We start from the raw sequence: 19,771 nt of genomic DNA, 5'->3' as shown, positions 1-19,771 counted from the left end.
ATTTTTTGTATTCTCTTTACTCCACGCACCATCTAATGGCTTCTGGAGTTATGTTGGCATAGAAGTGGAGGAGTCCTTCTACTTGAAGGCTCTTCCACACCCAAATAATTTCTATATAAAGAATTTGTTCTTTGTGGAAGATTTGGTACGTCGCATGAGATGTGTTGCACCAAACATTATTTTTCTCCCTAAAACCTCTTAGTTAATATATGCCATTATTTATGGGACTAGAGAAGGAAGAGTCCTTCTGCTTCTTAACTTCCCCACATGCCATATAATTGTGGTGATTTATTGAAATCACTGCATGGAGAAGTTGGGACACCAAGAGTTGGTGTCACTTGGTGATTAATAGTGCCTCTTTGAAACCCATAAATTAGGTGGCGTTAACCCAGCTTGGACATCCCATATCTTGCTAATTTTGGGCATAAGGATGAGGGGAGAAAGATAAGAAAAGTCTGGAAAAAGACAAGGGAAAAGGGAGAGGAAAAATGAAAAGGAAGGGATGAGAGAAAAAAGAAAGCATGTGATGCTTGTCCTAAAATCAGATTGTTCAAGTGCTGAACATCTTATTTAATTTTTGTGTAATATGATCTTTTAGAAAAAGGTTCCTAAAGAGGTCTTAGTGGAGGTTATAAAGGTATACAAATGATGGTGCAACCAGTTCTTACGGAGGATGGTCGGCAGCGAGCTTGCGAAGAAGGCTGCAGCACTATGATGGATTGGAAAGGACCCTGATCAGTCCCGTGTGGATCACCGTTGGAGGGCTTCTACTTTGAAGTCTTATGGAGGTCTCAAAATTATCAGATCATGGTCTTCGTTGATATATAAATTCTGGTCTCTTCCTGATATGTATATTTTTGATTGTTTGATTGTAATCATCAAGGGATTCCGAGGGTTTTATGTTTTGGTACTCTTGTTTAATTATTAAATATAAATATATGTAAAAATTTTTAAAATTCATATTCTGCTGCATCATTGGAACCCAACATGGGATACGTCCAACTTGATCAAATCAAGTGGTGCCCAATTAAAACTTGTGGGAAAAAATGGTGCACGGGTAAAATGATAATTTTAAAACTTTTTTAAAATTATAATTTTATAGTAAAAATTATTAATTAATCTAATTAATTAACATAAATTAATCCTACATAAAGATCTAAATATGATATAATAGCATGCATTTAAATTTGAATTTCGAATTCTCTACAGTAAACATTTTACTGTTATGTGTTCAGAACACGTTACCTTTTTGCGGGTAGTTGATCGTCGTAATCTGATCACCATCGAGAGGGTCTGATCATCATAATCTAGCCACATAATATATCTGACCTCTGTGGATCATCCACACGAAGCTCTCGATCTGATCGACTCCTCACGAATGCTAGTTCGTTGTAGAGCCCTTTTGATGGTCGATATTGATCGAACTCCTTCAATCTTGATCTACGACTCTTTAGATACTTCAGATCATCAGTAGATATACTTGAGAGGTTGTTGAAGCTCTCTCTAAAGTTTGGTGGGCTCACGACACTCGTAGCTCACTTTCTCACTTCCCAAACCCTAGGCAAAAACCCTAGGGTACATAAGAAAAACTTGCGCCCACTTTTTCTTTTCTTTTCTCATGCAGGAAAGCTCTCTCATGCTACCTTTCTCTCTCAGATGTCTTCTACGCATGCCCTATCTTATCTCCTTTTTAAAATGATGCAAGACCGCATCTTTGTAGCATTTTTACTGCATGAGAGGATAAAGATAATTGGTTGCTCATTTGAATTCAAATCAAATTTGAATTCAAATGCCAACCAACTCATTCCTATCCACTCTACATGTGAGAAGAGAGGGGCGTGGGCTCTCTTGTGCATGGAGAGTTTACATGAGAAATCTTTTCTCGTGTGGAAGAAGGGGCTTACAAAATAAAGGGTGGGCGCAGAGATTTGTTATCCATTCAAATTCAAACATCTTTTGAATTTGAATGGCCAACCAATCTCATCCTTATCTATTCAAAATGATGCACAAAGAAGGGGCGTGGGATGGCTTCTACATGGGAGAAAATACATGAGAACTCATTTCTCGTGAATTCAAATGGGCACAGATGAAGTGAGGTGGCACAGGGAGAAAAGTCAAAGTGGTTTGAACTCCAATTAAACCAACCTTATTAAAATAGGTTAGACACAATTAGACTAAATTAAACCCAACACAATTAGGCTTAATTAGGCTCAATAAAATTTTAATCAAATTAGGAATTGATTAAGCCCAACCCCTAATCAAATCAGTGATCAATACACCTTAGCGATTAGATCAACACTTAACCTAATCGGGTCAAACCCAACTGAATCTAATTCAATTGGACTTGATCCAAAAATAATTACTCAATCAAATTGAATTAATTAGTGATCAAATTACTAACTAAATCTCTCATAAATATTGAATCCAAATCCAATGGGCAATCAGGCATCAAAGTCCATCGATATGAAACCCTAATCAAAAAGTCCCAAACCAGTGGGACTCTTGACCCCGGTACCCAAAATGTGCGGAACTCATGATTAGAGAATCCTGATTCTCGATCACAGAGTTCCAGATATGTAGGACTCAAAGTCTACTAGCATTAGGACTCTTTATCAGCCATCAGATCAGATAGGAACCTCTAATGTGTGTGACCCCACAGGTTCGAACCTAAGCCGATAGCACAGGAATCAATTCCTATACTAATTGAAGTGACCATCTAGCAATGGTACCCGATATTCGGATAGGTTGAATAGTTGCAATCGCAACACTCAAAACCTATGTGAATATGGTTACTGTATAATTCATCCCTTTTGACCCCTGTGTTTAGGATGACTCAGGGTTAAATTGTCAACCCTGATTAGATCATCCGAATCATGCTCAACTCAAACAGTCCTGTGACTCCTCACTAGGACTACCCTGGCCAAGGTTTTGCTAAATTGAAACACGACTATACACAGCTCCTGAACTGGAGTGGTCAATCCCATCTTGACACACGCACCGACAAGTCAAGTACTTGACTACACCCAGCAGCCTTCCGTCACTGAATTAAAAATTTAGGTAGTCCAGTGCCTAAGTACAGTGAGTTTCTTGCAAGTCACCGTGGCGGTCTCAGGTCAGAGGGACAGTTATACCCATATCCCATCGGAGCAAATCTTGACAGCAGAAAAAGCTCCGGAGTCGGTCACGTTCAGTGCAGATGTACCCTTACATCTCACCTGTATGCCATACCAGTGTCTCCACACTCCTTGGTTAAGAGGACAACCAACCCATATGGCACACAATGACCTATGCTTGATAAACATTGTCATCCTTGGTAACAACGTATCATTTGGTCGTGAACAGGTTTAAGGACTAAACAATAAATCCTCCTTTGTCGAGTCTAAATAGTCCTAAGGACTTCACCACAACACAGGAGTTCATTAGAAGATGAAACAATTTATGATGAAAAATATCAAAATAACTTTTATTTATTTATAATTCATATACTAATACAAAAAAGAGTACAACCGTCAACAGGCTGACAATTGGCTTTGAGACACTATTCCCAACAATCTCCCACTTGGCCTAAAGCCAATCGGTGCAGTATCTAATACCCATCTTCGACTTAAAGTTGTCGAACTCCTTCACCGCAATGGCTTTAGTGAATGGGTCGGCCAGGTTCTCCTTCCCATTGATCTTCTGAAGGTCGACGTCACCTCGATCCATGATTTTTCGGATGAGATGGTAGCGGTGCAGAATATGCTTCGTTCGCTGGTGTGCCTTCGGTTCCTTCGCCTGAGCAATGGCTCCAGAGCTATCACAGTAGAGCAAAACTGGACCAACAAGGGAGGGTGCTACTCTGAGCTTGGTGATGAATTTTCTCAGCCATACCGCTTCTTTGGTAGCATTTGATGCAGCTACATACTCCACCTCGTAAACTGAATCAGCCACAGTGTGCTGCTTGAAACTTTTCCAGCAGACAGCCCCACCATTAAGGGTAAAAATAAATTTTGACACATTCTTGCTGTCATCGTGATCAGACTGAAAACTAGAGTCTGTAAACCCTATAAGTCTCAAGTCCGATTCACCATAAACAAGCCACTGGTCCTTAGTATTTCTTAAATACTTCAGGAAGGTTTTAACAACCTTTCAGTGATTCTCTTCTAGATCAGATTGGTATCTACTCACTACCCCTAGTGAGTATGCCACATCTGGTCATGTACATGTCATGACGTACATAATAGATCCCACTGTCGAAGCATATGAAATTCTATCCATACGCTCTCTCTCTTGAGGTGTTGTCGGACAATCCCTCTTCGAGAGAGAAATTTCATGGCCTATCGATAGATAGCCTTTCTTGGAATTCTCCATGCTGAATCTCTTCAGCATAGTATCAATGTACGTGGACTGGGATAAGCCAAGCAACCTTTTAGATCTATTCCTATAGATTCTTATCCCTAGGATGTAGGAAGCTTCTCTCAGATCCTTCATGGAGAACTGTGACGACAGCCAAATCTTTATTCCCTGTAATGTAGAGACATCATTCTCGATTAAGAGAATGTCATCCATATACAATACAAGAAATACCACTACTAGACCATTAGCCCACTTATAAATGCAGGGCTCTTCTCTATTCTTAACGAAGCCATACATCTTGATCATCCTATCAAAACGTATGTTCCAACTCCGGAATGCCTGCTTAAGTCTATAAATGGACCTCTGTAGCCTGCACACCTTAGACTCATCTATGGATGTGAACCCTTCAGGTTGGATCATATACACCTCTTCGTCCAGCTCTTCGTTTAGGAAAGCTGTTTTCATATCCATCTATCAGATTTCATAGTCCAGATGGACAGCTATCGCAAGCATAATCTGAATAGATTTGAGCATTGTCACGGGAGAAAATGTCTCGTCATAGTCTATACCATAACGTTGATGATATCCTTTGGCAACCAGACAGGCTTTATAGGTTTTCACCTTTCCTTCTGCGCCCCTCTTCCTCTTGAAGACCCATTTACACCCTATGGGTTTTACTCCTTCGGGTGGGTTAATCAATGTCCACACATCGTTGACCTTCATGGACTCCATTTCGGATTTCATGGCCTCTAGCCATTTCTCAGAGTTAGATCTCTATATTGCATCCATGTAGGTGATCGGATCCTCATCATTTTCATCAAGTTCAACAGGATCGCCGTCCCGAACCAAAAAATCATAATATCTGTCCGGTTGACGTGGTACTCTACCAGACCGCCTTAAGGGTGCATTAATAATGGGCTCCAGATCTGATCTAACCAAATCTGGTTCAGGTTCAGCTACTTGTGTCGATTTTTTCACTTGTCAAACTTTCTCAAGTTCGACCTTAGAGGCAACAGTCCCTTCACCAAGGAACTCCTTTTTCAAAAAGATTGTCTTAAGCCTGACAAACACCTTTTGCTCATCAGCTAGATAGAAATAATACTCTTTGATCTCTTTTGGATACCCTATGAAATAACACTTGTCAGACCTAGGTCCAAGCTTGTCCGTAATTAAATGTTTAACATAAGCCAGACATCTCCAAACCCTAAGGTGCGAGAGTACTGGCTTACGTCCTATCCATATCTCATATGGCATTTTGGTTACAGACTTACTCAAAACCTTATTTAGAAGATAACAAGCCGATTCGAGTGCATATCCCCAGAGAAAGATCGGCAGACCAGCAAACCCCATCATGGATCGAACCATGTCCAACAAGGTCTGATTCCTCCTTTCAGACACACCATTATGCTGTGGTGTTTCAAGAGGTGTCCACTAAGAGAGAATCTCATTCTCTCCAAGATATGTCAGAAACTCATTGGAAAGGTATTCACCTCCTCGATCAGATCGAAGAGTTTTAATACACTTCCCAGTTTATTTTTCTACCTCATTTCGGAATAGTTTGAACATTTCAAATGACTCTGACTTATGCTTCATTAAGTAGACATACCCATACCTCGATAGGTCATTTGTGAAGGTTATGAAGTAGAAATATTCACCTCTTGCACTTGAGCTCATAGGTCCACATACATCAGAATGTACCAGACCTAAGAGTTCACTGGCTTGCTCACTTTTTTTAGTAAAAAGTGACTTGGTCATCTTCTCAAGAAGATAAGACTCACATGTTGGAAGTGATTCACAATCACCAACTTCAAGAATTCCTTCTTGAGCCAACTTGTTTATCCTATTCTTATTGATATGACCTAGCCTACAGTGCCAAAGGTAGACTTCTGACACATTACCTATTCTAGGACATTTACCGGAGGTTTGAACCACATTTACAGGCTGTAATAGTAAGTAAATTCTATTATTTAGTTGTCCAACAAACATTGTAACATCATTCAAAATGATATTGTAAATATTTTCTTTTATTAAAAATTTATAATAGTACATGGCCAAAAGGCCTACAGAAATAATATTTAATTAAAAATTTGGACAATAGTGACATTCACTCAGAATTATATTACGAGAGTTGATTACAAGGTTCATAATTTCTAAAGCTAGAACTGGAACTTTGCTTTCCATCTCCAACGTTCAGGAACCTCTCGCCTTTATCAAATCTCTTACTGACCTACAGACCTTGCATCGAATTACAGATATGATAAGGGCTTCCGGTATCCAATACCTAGGCAGTAGTATCACAAATAAAAAAGTTGGAAGGTGTTATCATATAATTACCTTGCTTCTTCTTCGGCCTGTTCGGATCCAGAGAGGCAATGTATAGAGGACAGTTCCTCTTCTAGTTCCCCTACTTCTTGCAAAAGAAGTACTCCACCTGGCTCTGGTCGGGCTCGAGCTTCTTGGTCTGACCCTGTGCAGACGTCCTAACATGCGGTTGCACCTTCTTATTCTTCTTCTTCTTGTTCTTCTTCCCTTTCTTAAAGGGTCAACGACCAGAAGAAGACCCTCCCACAACATTCACCAACTCCTTATGGAGCTAGTGGTCCTTCTCAAAGTTCTGCAGCAACCCCAACAAGCCGTGGTAGTTCACTGCAGGCTTTATCATCTGAAAATGAGTAAGGAAGGGGAGGAAGGACTTGGGCAAAGAATTAAGAATTTCATCCTTATCGAGCTGCTCGTGCAAGGGAAAGCCCAATTTACTTAGGCGCTCAATCATTTCGATCATTTACAGTACATGATCAGTGACTGAGGCCCCATCCCTCATCCGAGCATTGAAAATGGTACAACTAGTTTTGTACCTTTCAACATCGTCAGACGTACCAAAAGAGTCGTTCAACATTTGAAGCATCTCCTGTGATTGGGCATTCTCGAACCTGCGGCTGAACTCATCATTCATTACCACCAGCATAATACATCGAACGGTGGTGCGGTCGTTGAGCCACTTCTGGTAAGTGTCTCAGACCACTCCTCTAGCGTTCGGGGCTGGCTCCTCAGGTGCTGGATCCGTTACTACATAAAGGATCCGCTCATGCTCAAGGATAATTTTTAATTTTCGATATCAGCTATCGAAATTAGGTCCCATGAGCTTGTCATTATCTAATAATGACCGGAGCGACAAGGTAGTGGCCATAGCTGCATAAAGAAAAACCAGACCTATATTAGTACATAAATTATTAATACTAAAGATTTGGACTTTAGTCTAAAGTTTTTCCTAGTATTTTTATGAACTGGTAGCCTCAACCTCCAATTTGAGGAATTACTTTAATTCCTTAGTGGGTACTATAATCCACACAGACTACACACGAGCCCAACTTTGGTTGGTCAACCCATGTGTATCTATGGGTAGGTTCATAACCAATTGTATCTCTAAACAACTTCTAGTAATTGATTTTGCCCCAGAACCTAATCAGTAGGCTTTGGCCTCCACTGAAAAGATCTGGTTAGGTCCAACCATTAACATGGTTTGATTTGGTGAATCGGACCAATAAAAGATCAGTCCCGACTTTGGCCGGCCAACCTGACCACCATCAGAAAGACTCAAACTAAATTATCATATTATGAATGATAATTTCATTAGTCAATAAGCACCAGGCTTTTGGGCCTCCAATGATTATTAAACTAATGGACTCATTATCACTCACTTAATGGGACTCTATGACTTAGTTATCAATATAACTTAATCATTTTTAGGGACCTAATAATTTTTGAGAATTTTATTAAAGGATAGATAAGAAGAAAATATCCAACCAATTTCAATCCTCCCACTGACTTCACCAAGTCAGATTAAAAAAAAAAATTTAATTAAAGCTGGCATTAGGAGCACCTAAATCAGTCAAACTGATTTACCTAATGACATGGGTGAGCCCTAATCACCAAGTGATCTAATCAAAACCTAAGTCACCAGGTTGGCCAGGTAAGTGAGATCAATGGTGGGGATAAGCCATTAACTCGTCAGAGATCGAATCACTGTGAGTAGCTCCCACTTATAAACCACTGGTCAAAATGCCAAACTTACCTTATACACCAACCGGTTCATTAGTTTTAATTTGATCAACTTATTAAATAGGGTTCCATTGCGTAGCTATGAATTAAGTCCATCTTGATCTAGTTAAAGACATGGACCCATTCAACTACAACTATTGGAGTTGAGTCTAAAGTATCCTTGACCTAATCTAATTCAACTTTTGATTAGATTTGACCAATTACTCTAATTTAGTCTATTTCTTTAAGCTAACCTTAGGTCTAACCCAATTATGGACTTAATCCATCTAACCCATTGACCACAAGTTTATACAATTGTCTTAGGTCTTAATTCATAATTCTAGACCTACTAGACAATACTTAATTCTTTTAGTTAAGTATTTGGACTGATGGGTCAGGGTTTGGCATTTTGAAAATAATTTTTAAATTTGAAAGGTTTTATTTTCTGTTAACCAAATATGTTGACTCATTTTACAAATAGATCAGCATATTTCATAAATAGCAATCCTATTGCTAATTACATAACAGAAAAGAACTCAATCAAAATAAATCATGAATATTCTTTTAGATCTAATCTAACACATTCATGATAAATTTCACAATTATACCTTTACAATTAATTTTTTTTGCTGCTTCATCTGCATGGAATATAATTGCAGCGGCACCCCTACCGCCATAGGAGACCCCATTGAATGGGAGGAGAGGGCCTTTAAACCCTGCTTTTCTCCTATGACCGGACGGCCATGGCAACCAATCCAATTCGGTTACTTGCTACTTGGATCAAGTATATCTAAATATACCAATTTCAAAATTTAAATTTCAAATTTTAAATTTTAAATTTTGAATTTCAAATTTTAAATTTTAAATTTTAAATTTTGAACTCATCATTCATTGCCGCCAGCATTATGCATCGAACGGTGGTGCGATCGTTGAGCCACTTCTGGTAAGTGTCTGGGATCGTCCCTCTAGCATTCGGGGCTGGCTCCTCAGGTGTCGGATCCATTACTACATAAAGGATCTGCTCATGCTCAAAGACGATTTTCAATTTTCGATACCAGCTATCAAAATTAGGTCCCATGAGCTTGTCATTATCTAATAATGACCAGAGCGACAGGGTAGTGGCCATAGCTGCATAAAGAAAAACCAGACCTCTATTAGTATATAAATTATTAATACTAAAGACTTGAACTTTAGTCTAAAGTTTCTCCCAGTATTTTTACGAATTGGTAGCCTCAACCTCCAATTCGAGGAATTACTTTAATTCTTTAGTGGGTACTAGAATCCACACAGACTAGATACGAGCCCAACTTTGGTTGGTCAACCCATATGCATCTATGGGTAGGTTCATAACCAGTTGTTTCTCTAAACAACTTCTAGTGATTAATTTTGCCCCAGAACCTAATCAGTAGGCTTTGGCCTTCACTGAAAAGATCTGGTTAGGTCCAACCATTAACATGACTTGATTTGGTGAATCGGACCAATAAATGATCAGGCCTGACTTTGGCCAGCCAACCTGACCACCATCAAAAAGACTCAACCAAATGATCATACTATGAATAATAATTCCATTAGTCAATAAGCACCAGGCCTTTGGGCCTCCAATGATTATTAAACTAATGGACTCATTATCACTCACTTAATGGGAGGCAATGACTTAGTTATCACTATAACTTAATCATTTTTAGGGATCTAATAATTTTTGAGAATTTTATTAAAGAATAGAAGAGAAGAAATTAACCAACCAATTTCAATCTTCCCACTGACTTCACCAAGTCAGATTAAAAAGGATTTAATTAAAGCCGGCATTAGGAGCACCTAAATCAGTCACACTGATTTACCTAATGACATGGGTGAGCCCTAATCATCAAGTGATCTAATCAAAACCTAACTCACTAGGTTGGCCAGGTAAGTGAGATCAGTGGTGGGGATAAGCCATTAACTCATTAGAGATCGAATCAATGCGAGTAGCTCCTACTTAAAAACCATTGGTCCAACTACCGAACTTATCTTAGACACCAACCGGTTCATTAGTTTTAATTTGATCAACTTAGTAAATAGGGTTCTATTGCGTAGCCATGAATTAAGTCCATCTTGGTCTAGTTAAAGACATGGACCCATTCAACTATAACTATTGGAGTTGAGTCTAGAGTATCCTTGACCTAATCTAATTCAACTTTTGATTAGATTTGATCAATTACTTTAATATAGTCCATTTCTTTAAACTAACCTTAGGTCTAACCCAATTATGGACCTAATTCATCTAACCCATTGACCCACAAGTTTATGCAATTGTTTTAGGTCTTAATTCACAATTCTAGACCAACTAGACAACACTTAATTCTTTTAATTAAGTATTTGGGCTGATGGGTCAGGGTTTGGTATTTCAAAAATAATTTTCAAATTTGAAAGGTTTTATTTTCTGTTCACCAAATGTGTTGACTCATTTCAAAAACAGATCAGCACATTTCATAAACAGCAATCCTATTACTAATAACAGAAAATAACTCAATCAAAATAAATCATGAATATTCCTTTAGATCTAATCTAACACATTCATGATAAATTTTACAATTGAACCTTTATAATTAATTTCTTTCGCTGCTTCATCTGTATGGGATATAATTACAACGGCACCCCTACCACCATAGGAGAACCCCATCGAATGGGAGGAGAGAGCCTTTAAACCCTACTTTTCTCCTATGATCGGATGACCATGGCAACCAACCCAATTAGACTACTTGCTACTTGGATCAAGTATATCTAAATATACCAATTTCAAAATTTAAATTTTAAATTTTAAATTTTAAATTTTAAATTTCAAATAAATTTCAAATTTTAAATTTTAAATTTTTAAATTTCAAATTTCAAATTTTAAGTTTTGAACTTCAAATTTGAAATTTCAACCAAATTTTAAATCTTAAATTTTAAATTTTGAATTTTGAATTTTTTAATTTTGAATTTCAAATTTTAAATTTCAAAATTTAAATTTCAAATTTTGAATTTCAAATTTTTAAATTTTTAATTTTGAATAAATTTCAAAATTCAAATTTTAAATTTTTGAATTTTAAACTTTAAATTTAAAATGTTAGATTACAACTTAATCTATGCATGCAAATATATATCATATTTTAGAACCCACTTTGATACCATTTGTGGGAAAAAATGGTGCAGGGGTAAAACGATAATTTTAAAACTTTTTCAAAATTATAATTTTATAGTAAAAATTATTAATTAATCTAATTAATTAACATAAATTAATCCTACATAAAGATTTAAATATGATATAATAGTATGTATTTAAATTTGAATTTTGAATTCTCTACAGTAAATATTTTACTGTTATGTGTTCAGAACACATTACCTTTGTGCGGGTAGTTGATCGCCGCAATCTGATCACCGTCGGGAGGGTCTAATCATCGCAATCTAGTCACATAATATGTCTAGTCTCTGTGGATCATCCACATGAAGCTCCCGATCAGATCGGCTCCTCACGAATGCTAGTTCATTGTAGAGCCCTTTTGACGGCCGATGTTGATCGAACTCTTTCGATCTTGATCTACTGACTCCTCAAACACTCTGAATTATCAGCAGATGTACTTGAGAGGTTGTTGAAGCTCTTTCTAAAGTTTGATGGGCTTACGACACTCGTAGCTCACTTTCTCACTTCCCGAACCCTAAGCAGAAACCCTAGGGTACATAAGAAAAACTTGCACCCACTTTTTCTTTTCTTTTCTCTTCTTTTCTTTTCTTTTCTCACACAGGAAAGCTCTCTCATGCCACCCTTCTCTCTTAGATATTTTTTGTGCATGCCTTATCTTATCTCCTTTTTAAAACAATGCAAGACCGCATCTTTACAGTATTTTTACCGCGTGAGAGAATAAAGATAAGTGGTTGCTCATTTGAATTCAAATCGAATTTGAATTCAAATGCCAACCAACTCATTTCTATCCACTCTATGCATGAGAAGAGAGGGGCATGGGCTCTCTTGTGCATGGAGAGTTTACACGAGAAACCTTTTCTCATGTGGAAGAAGGGGTGCACAAAATAAAGGGTGGGTGCAGAGATTTGTTATCCATTCAAATTCAAACATCTTTTGAATTTGAATGGCCAACCAATCTCATCCTTATCCATTCAAAATGGTGCACAAAAAAGGGGCGTGGGATGGCTTCTGCGTGAGAGAAAATTCATGAGAACTCATTTCTCGTGAATTCAAATGGGCGCAGATGAAGTGAGGTGGCGCAGGGAGAAAAGTCAATGTGGTTTGAATTCCAATTGAACCAACCTTATTAAAATAGGTTAGACATAATTAGACTAAATTAAACCTAACACAATTAGACTTAATTAGACTCAATAAAATCCTAATCAAATCAAGGATTGACTAAGCCCAACCCCTGATCAAATCAGTGATCAATACACCTTAGCGATTAGGTCAACACTTAACCTAATCGGGTCAAACCCAACTAAATCCAATTCAATTGGACTTGATCCAAAAATAATTACTCAATCAAATTGAATTAATTAGTAATCAAATCACTAGTTAAATCTCTCATAAATACTGAGTCCAAATCTGATGGATAATCAGGCATCAGAGTCTATCGATATGAAACCTTGATCAAAAAGTCCCAAACCAGTGGGACTCTTGACCCCGGTACCCGAAATGTGTGGAACTCATGATTAGAGAATCCTGATTCTTGATCACAGAGTTCCAAATATGTAGGAGTCAAAATCAACTAGCATTAGGACTCTTCATCAGCCATCAGATCAGATAGGAACCTCTAATGTGTGGACCCCACAGGTTCGAACCTAAGCCAGTAGCACAGGAACCAATTTCTGTACTAATCAAAGTGACGATCTAATAATGGTACCCGATATTTAGATAGGTCAAATAGTCACAATCACAACACTCAGAACCTACGTGAATATGGTTACTGTATAATTCATCCCTTTTGACCCCTGTGTTTAGGACGACTCAGGCTTAAACTGTCAACCCTGATTAGATCATCCGAATCGTGCTCAACTCAAATAGTCCTGTGACTCCTCACTAGGACTACCCTGGTCAAGGTTTTGCTAAATTGAAATACGACTGTACACAGCTTCTGAACTGGAGTGATCAATTCCATCTTGACACACGCACCAACAAGTCAAGTACTTGACTACACCCAGCAGCCTTCCATCACTGAATTAGAAATTCAGGTAGTCCAGTGCCTAAGTGCAGTGAGTTGCTTGCAAGTCACCGTGGCAGTCTCAGGTCGGAGGGATAGTTATACCCATATCTCATCAGAGCAAATCTTGACAGCAGAAAAAGCTTCGGAGTCGGTCACATTCAGTGCAGATATACCCTTACATCTCACCTGTATGCCATACCAGTGTCTCCACACTCCTTGATTAAGAGGACAACCAACCCATATGGCACACAACGACCTATGCTTGATAAACGTTGTCGTCCTTGGTAACAACGTATCATTTGATCGTGAATAGGTTTAAGGACTAAACAACAAATCCTCCTTGGTCGAGTCTAAATAGTCCTAAGGACTTCACCACAACACAGGAGTTCATTAGAAGATGAAATAATTTGTGATAAAAAATATCAAAATAACTTTTATTTATTTATAATTCATATACTAATATAAAAAAGAGCACAACCGTCAACAGGTTGACAATTGACTTTGGGACACTATTCCCAACAAAACTATCAAAGAAATAAATTAAGGACTTGCATCTTTTATTTATTTGATCCAAAACCTTAGGCACCCAATAATTGAAGCCCAATGAATCTAATTCATTTAGGTTATTAGTAGGTAATTTAGTTTGAATTAATTTTATCAAATAAGAAATTCAAATATAAAGAGAAAATTGAGTCCAACTATGTGCTAGCAAGGTTACCTTAAATTCAATTGGATTTTTCTAAACCTAATTGAGACTTCATAAGCCCAATTGCTTATTCCAGATCTATTTCTTTTATTGTATGATCCCACAGGTTTAATTCTATCTGATAGTGAGATATATAATAATCTCTATCATAATATCATTGAAACTCTTTTCAATGGGTCAAAATAATTCTACTCTAATTCATCAAAGATTATCGATCCAGAATAATCTTTGTGAGCTCTCACAATCCATCAATGATATCTAGCAGTATGTAGTGGCAACAGAGTAGAACCAAAAATGAACTTCAAGGTGTAGTTAATATGTGATTTAGTCTCTCTATCGTGAGTTCCGACTAGATGGCAGGTCATCGATAAATTATCAAACCTCAACATCAGTCATATGATAACTTTGATCAGTTCAAGTCCAATTATGATCCTTATAAATTTTTTTTTCATCAATCATACTGCTATAGCCATAAATTTTCGGACTTAGCCTCTCAAATTTCATAGGACTACTCTTTTCTATTAAGGTCGATAGATTCCATCTTGATGTGCACCCTACTCTTACAGTGGATCAACTGTCACCAACATCCACTATAAGGACTTATTGAGACCATATTTATATGTCAGTCAAACTCCAGTAACCTCACTATGAGTAGTCATACTATCTCAGATCAAAAGATCATTCACACAACTACATCATCGAGACCTCATTGACGATCGAGTAGAAATTCAAGTGATCTCTTGTATGGTTATGCTCAGTATTAGTTATTCTCTAACAACTATCCGTACTCATCACTCAGTATCTCTATACTATAGATTAGAGACTCATCTATCTCGAAGAAAGTAATCTGTATATCAATTTATCTGGTTCGATCACCATTCTCGTGATGATACTATGATCGAAAGTATTTAGGAATTAAATATATATCTCTAATTCTCAACACTTTGAGAATATGTATCAAAAATTAATTTCATGAATGCTTCAAGGATAGATCACACTTGAATAAAAATAAATATATCCTTTTATTGATCAAATCAATATATTAAGTATAAAATTATATCCTAGATTTATTACAATATGTCAGCTATATTGACTTCTAGGACATACATCTAACAACTCTCTCCTATGATAGATGAGAAATCCTAATCTAGTTTCTTAATGGGGTTGAGACTCTAATCCCTCAGTGAAGCCTTGTGGATATCACAACGAATCTCAATAAGTTCAAAGGTAAAAAAATCTATCCAATTACATCTCATGCAATTCTCAACATAATATTTGCCTCTAAAAATACTCATAGTCTTGTGGATATCACAACAAACTATAATATTTTTAGTTAAGTCGATCTTTTATTTTCATACAGTCATATCTGAAAAATGCCATCCTTGTGGATATTATAACAAGACAACGTATCCAAATATGCCATAAAGCATCTAATATGCACTAAGATAAATCCACATCAATCTCCATAGCAAGCATTGTGGATATCAAAATAAATCTACTATGATTTTTGATGGAGCATTGACTAGGCATGAAGGAAGGCATGTGTAGTATTCAAAATACTGAGCAACCATTATTCAAGATTCGAACTAATCTAATTGGCTAGGATGAAGTTAAGATTGATGGGGGTCCCCCTGTTGCTTTTCTTAGATACCAATAAAATTGGTCAAGCCAACAAATAGAACTAATTAAAGAACCACCACACTTGAAATACTCTTTAGACACCAAATGATTAATCAATTCAAGAAATAGATCCGCTATTAGTTCACAACACTATGACTTAATATGATTTTTTATGAGGATTTTAATGGTCTCATACATATTCTAATTAAATCAATCAAAATGATGCACTATTATAGTTGTATTTTAACAATCATCACAACTAATCATAGCACCTAATCATATCTCTAAGATATGAAATCATAATCATACAATATGATTATAATACAGCAAGAATATAAAAGATTTTTTTTTACTATTCTTCTTCTTGGGACATCACAGTGGCACCTCAATACGCCAAAAGAGTATCCCATAAAATGGAAAGAGAGAATCTTTGAACCCTACTTACTTTTATGATCGGATGGCCTGATGATGAACCCTAATTAGAGTACTAAGTTATTAAGATAAATTCTATGCATGCATCATATATTTTATATCTAAAACATATCTCCAAGACATACTAGGGTTTGGATGTTCAATTAGGTTCAACCCTTGACCCAACTTGAACCAAACCAAAAATCTAAGCTTGATCACAATCAAGATAATATTTTAACCTTTGATTATATAGATCAAGATATACTCTAATACTACTATTAGATTTTGGTGGTGCAGTGGAAGGGATAGGTGTTTAAAATTTTCATTCAAAATACCTAATGCACCGAAAACCCTAGTGCAAAGAAATTCTTGACTATAACAATCAAAGTACAATAAATATAAACTAGGATAAGAAGAATACCTGTAGCGCTAATCCAATTTTTATGAGATATCCAAGTGTCCACCCTTCAATGGTGATCCACATAGAGTAATTAGATCAAATACAGTGCTCCTCTTTTACCTTGCTTCAAGAGTTCTAGCCCTTAAAACTCGACTAGTCCTGTATCGGTCGGGCTTCCTCCAAGAACCTGAGTCGATCTTCTTAGAACCTCCTTTGAATTTTTGATTTTTTTTTTTTAGGACCCTCACAATCCTTGTTTGGACCAGATAAGGCTTTGTCTTAAATCCCAAAGCCTTGTCCTAAAACTAAGATAAGTTGTAAGAAAGAAAGAAGAGCTACGGAGAGGAAAATGAAAAGTTTTCTGAATGGCTCAAACATCTAGTGCCCATGCCATTTTATAGCCACTAGAGGGATGCCAAAATGAAGGGACACATCCCACTTAAAAGTTCTATCTAATCTGAATATTAGAGATAAGAGTTTCTTCAAGCAGAAGGACTCTTATCAATGATACATCAATCAGCACCTTCACTTGCACGTACGACCAGAGAAGGTATATTTTTATATCCCTTCTCAAATTAGAAAAATTCACAAAAATCCACATGGATAGGAGACTCATTTGTTATTCCAAAAAACTTGGTAAGGAACAAAAAATCTCACAGAAGGATGTGATCCTCACACCCTTCATGCGAAGGCTGATTACCTTGCACGCGCATGCGAGCAGAAGTTTTGGCATCCGTTTAACCCTCTGATAAATCTGGAAAAATTTCAGATAAATATCCATAAAATAGCTGATCAAATGTGGAATATTATCAAAAGGGTGGCATTATAATTTAAATGAATTTGATCTATAGAAGGACTCTCTAAAATATAGAGAGATGTGATGCCTCAATGCACATACGCAAGAGACCCTTCTCATTTCCAATTTTTCTCCACCCCAAATAATCCAGAAAAAAATTGTCTCATGCTTTGAGATGTGCACTAGAGATAAAGGATGATGTGGGTTACCACATGCATCTGAATCCCATGCCAAAAGGATGCTTTCTTCTACTCACGCCAACATGTGCACGCTAAATAGTTTTTGTGCCAAGAGTCCTCCACAATTTTGACCCTTCATATATGGTGTTAAAATGAGATGTGATGCCCCAATCTAGGCTGCTTCTAGGTGGCATGACCAGATCCAAATTTTTACCAAATTAGGTTAGCTAATTAGCAAGGGATGAGACCTAATTGATCTCTCAAGGAGCAAGGATTTCCACACATGCTAGCATGCATACCAGGAATCTTGATTGAATCCAAAATTTTAATCAACCTTATCAAAAGGATCCTTGATTAATTTTTATATTTCTGTGACCCATTGAGTTCCACATCTAGCTAGTAGTAGGTCTGGATGCAAGTTGACTAAATTTGATTAGATTTCAATCTAACCGATTTAGGTCCAATCGAGCTAACCGGAGTTCAACAATTAGAATCCTTTCTAATTGGTGATCGAATTAAACTCTTTAATTTGATCATACCTACAAGTTAAGATTGATGTCTAGCAATAAATCATGACTATCTAAAAGATGTAGAATTTGATAAAAATATCAAATATATCCTTCAGTGGCAAGTTTTCATGCAATTCAATCCTTCGATCATCCCTGCATCCTGAATATGTTCATGAGTATTGAATTATATCAAGCTCAAACATATATTCATATCAATTTTTGATTTAACCAATGATGACTCCGATGATGAATCATTAAAAACTCTTTCTAATATTCTTCCTACTTTTGGCCAAAAAAATTTTTCTGAGTCATCTAGGGATGAGAATACACAGTATACGATCTTCTCTTACTAAGAGTGATCAATTTCATGTTAACCTACTCATAACCTTCATACATACTCCATCATATCTAGAATACCCCATACATATCTTAATGCCATGCCTGGGTATGAACCAAAATATGAGTTCATGTGCACAAGATTTCATGGTGATCTCAGGTCTAAGGATCACTTGCATAACTTTCATTAGAGAGCCATCTTTGATATACAAGTAAGGCTTTTATAAGATGTTCCCTTTCATCGAGTCAATTTAGTAGACTCATTTCTAAATGAGTATCCACATCCTTGTATTATTATCCCACACAAGTGGCTAGTTAGATCTGTCATCCTTTCCATCGAGCATACATAGAATATCTCAGTCTATCCAAAATATTGATCCCCGACTCAATACTCCTACAATCAAAAATATTTAAGATTAAAGTTTTAGAGTTTTAGGTCTCACTAGCATGACCCATTCATATTTTTTAAAATCATTATCCTAATCTTTAGGGTTCATCATAATCTTAAACATAATAAGATGCAGCTAAAATGATGAAGCAATATCTCATTTTTATATCAAATAATAAATATCATTATATGAGTTGAAAAATTATAAAATAAAATTCTATCGCAACATACTTGCGAATGACTTATAAGGCACTCTTCTTTCAAGAAGATCCTGAGGTTCTGTTACCAAAAAAATTTTTAGAGTGAGAATTTTGGAAGAGGAATCATCTTAAGAAGTTGGTATCCTGATCATAGCCCTATGTGGATCACCATTGGAGGGCGAATATTTGGGTGCCTGATGGAGGTTCTGTCGAAGTTTTGGAATAAGCATTGCAGGTATTTTTCTATAGCTTGAATTTTGTTATGAATATATTATATATGATTGTTAATCATCAAGGAGGTACTGATTTATGGGTTTAATATTTAAGATTTTTTAGTTTCAATTTTTAAAATCCATTATGCTTTCGCTGTGCATGATCTTCCTGAAATCCTACAAAAAAATAAACTGATAAGAGTATCAAGATTTTTTGATCTGATCGAGGAGGCGAATACTTAACTAGGAAGTTTCTTAATCATTTAAAAGAAAATAAATCCTCTCTCAATGGATTCCTTCCTACCCTCCATAAGTAAATGGTATTGCATAAAGAAGGAATCATACCTTGTTAGATATGGTGTGGTCTATGATATGCTTCATAGATCTTTCGATCTCTTTTTGAAATCATACCCTAGAGACTGTTGCATACGTTTTAAGTAGGATACCTTGTAAATCTGTGCCTAGTACTCCATATG

The sequence above is a fragment of the Elaeis guineensis genome, chromosome 14 (genome assembly GCF_000442705.2).
Source record: "Elaeis guineensis isolate ETL-2024a chromosome 14, EG11, whole genome shotgun sequence".
Classification (NCBI taxonomy): Eukaryota; Viridiplantae; Streptophyta; class Magnoliopsida; order Arecales; family Arecaceae; genus Elaeis; species Elaeis guineensis.
This window is presented reverse-complemented; position numbering follows the sequence as displayed.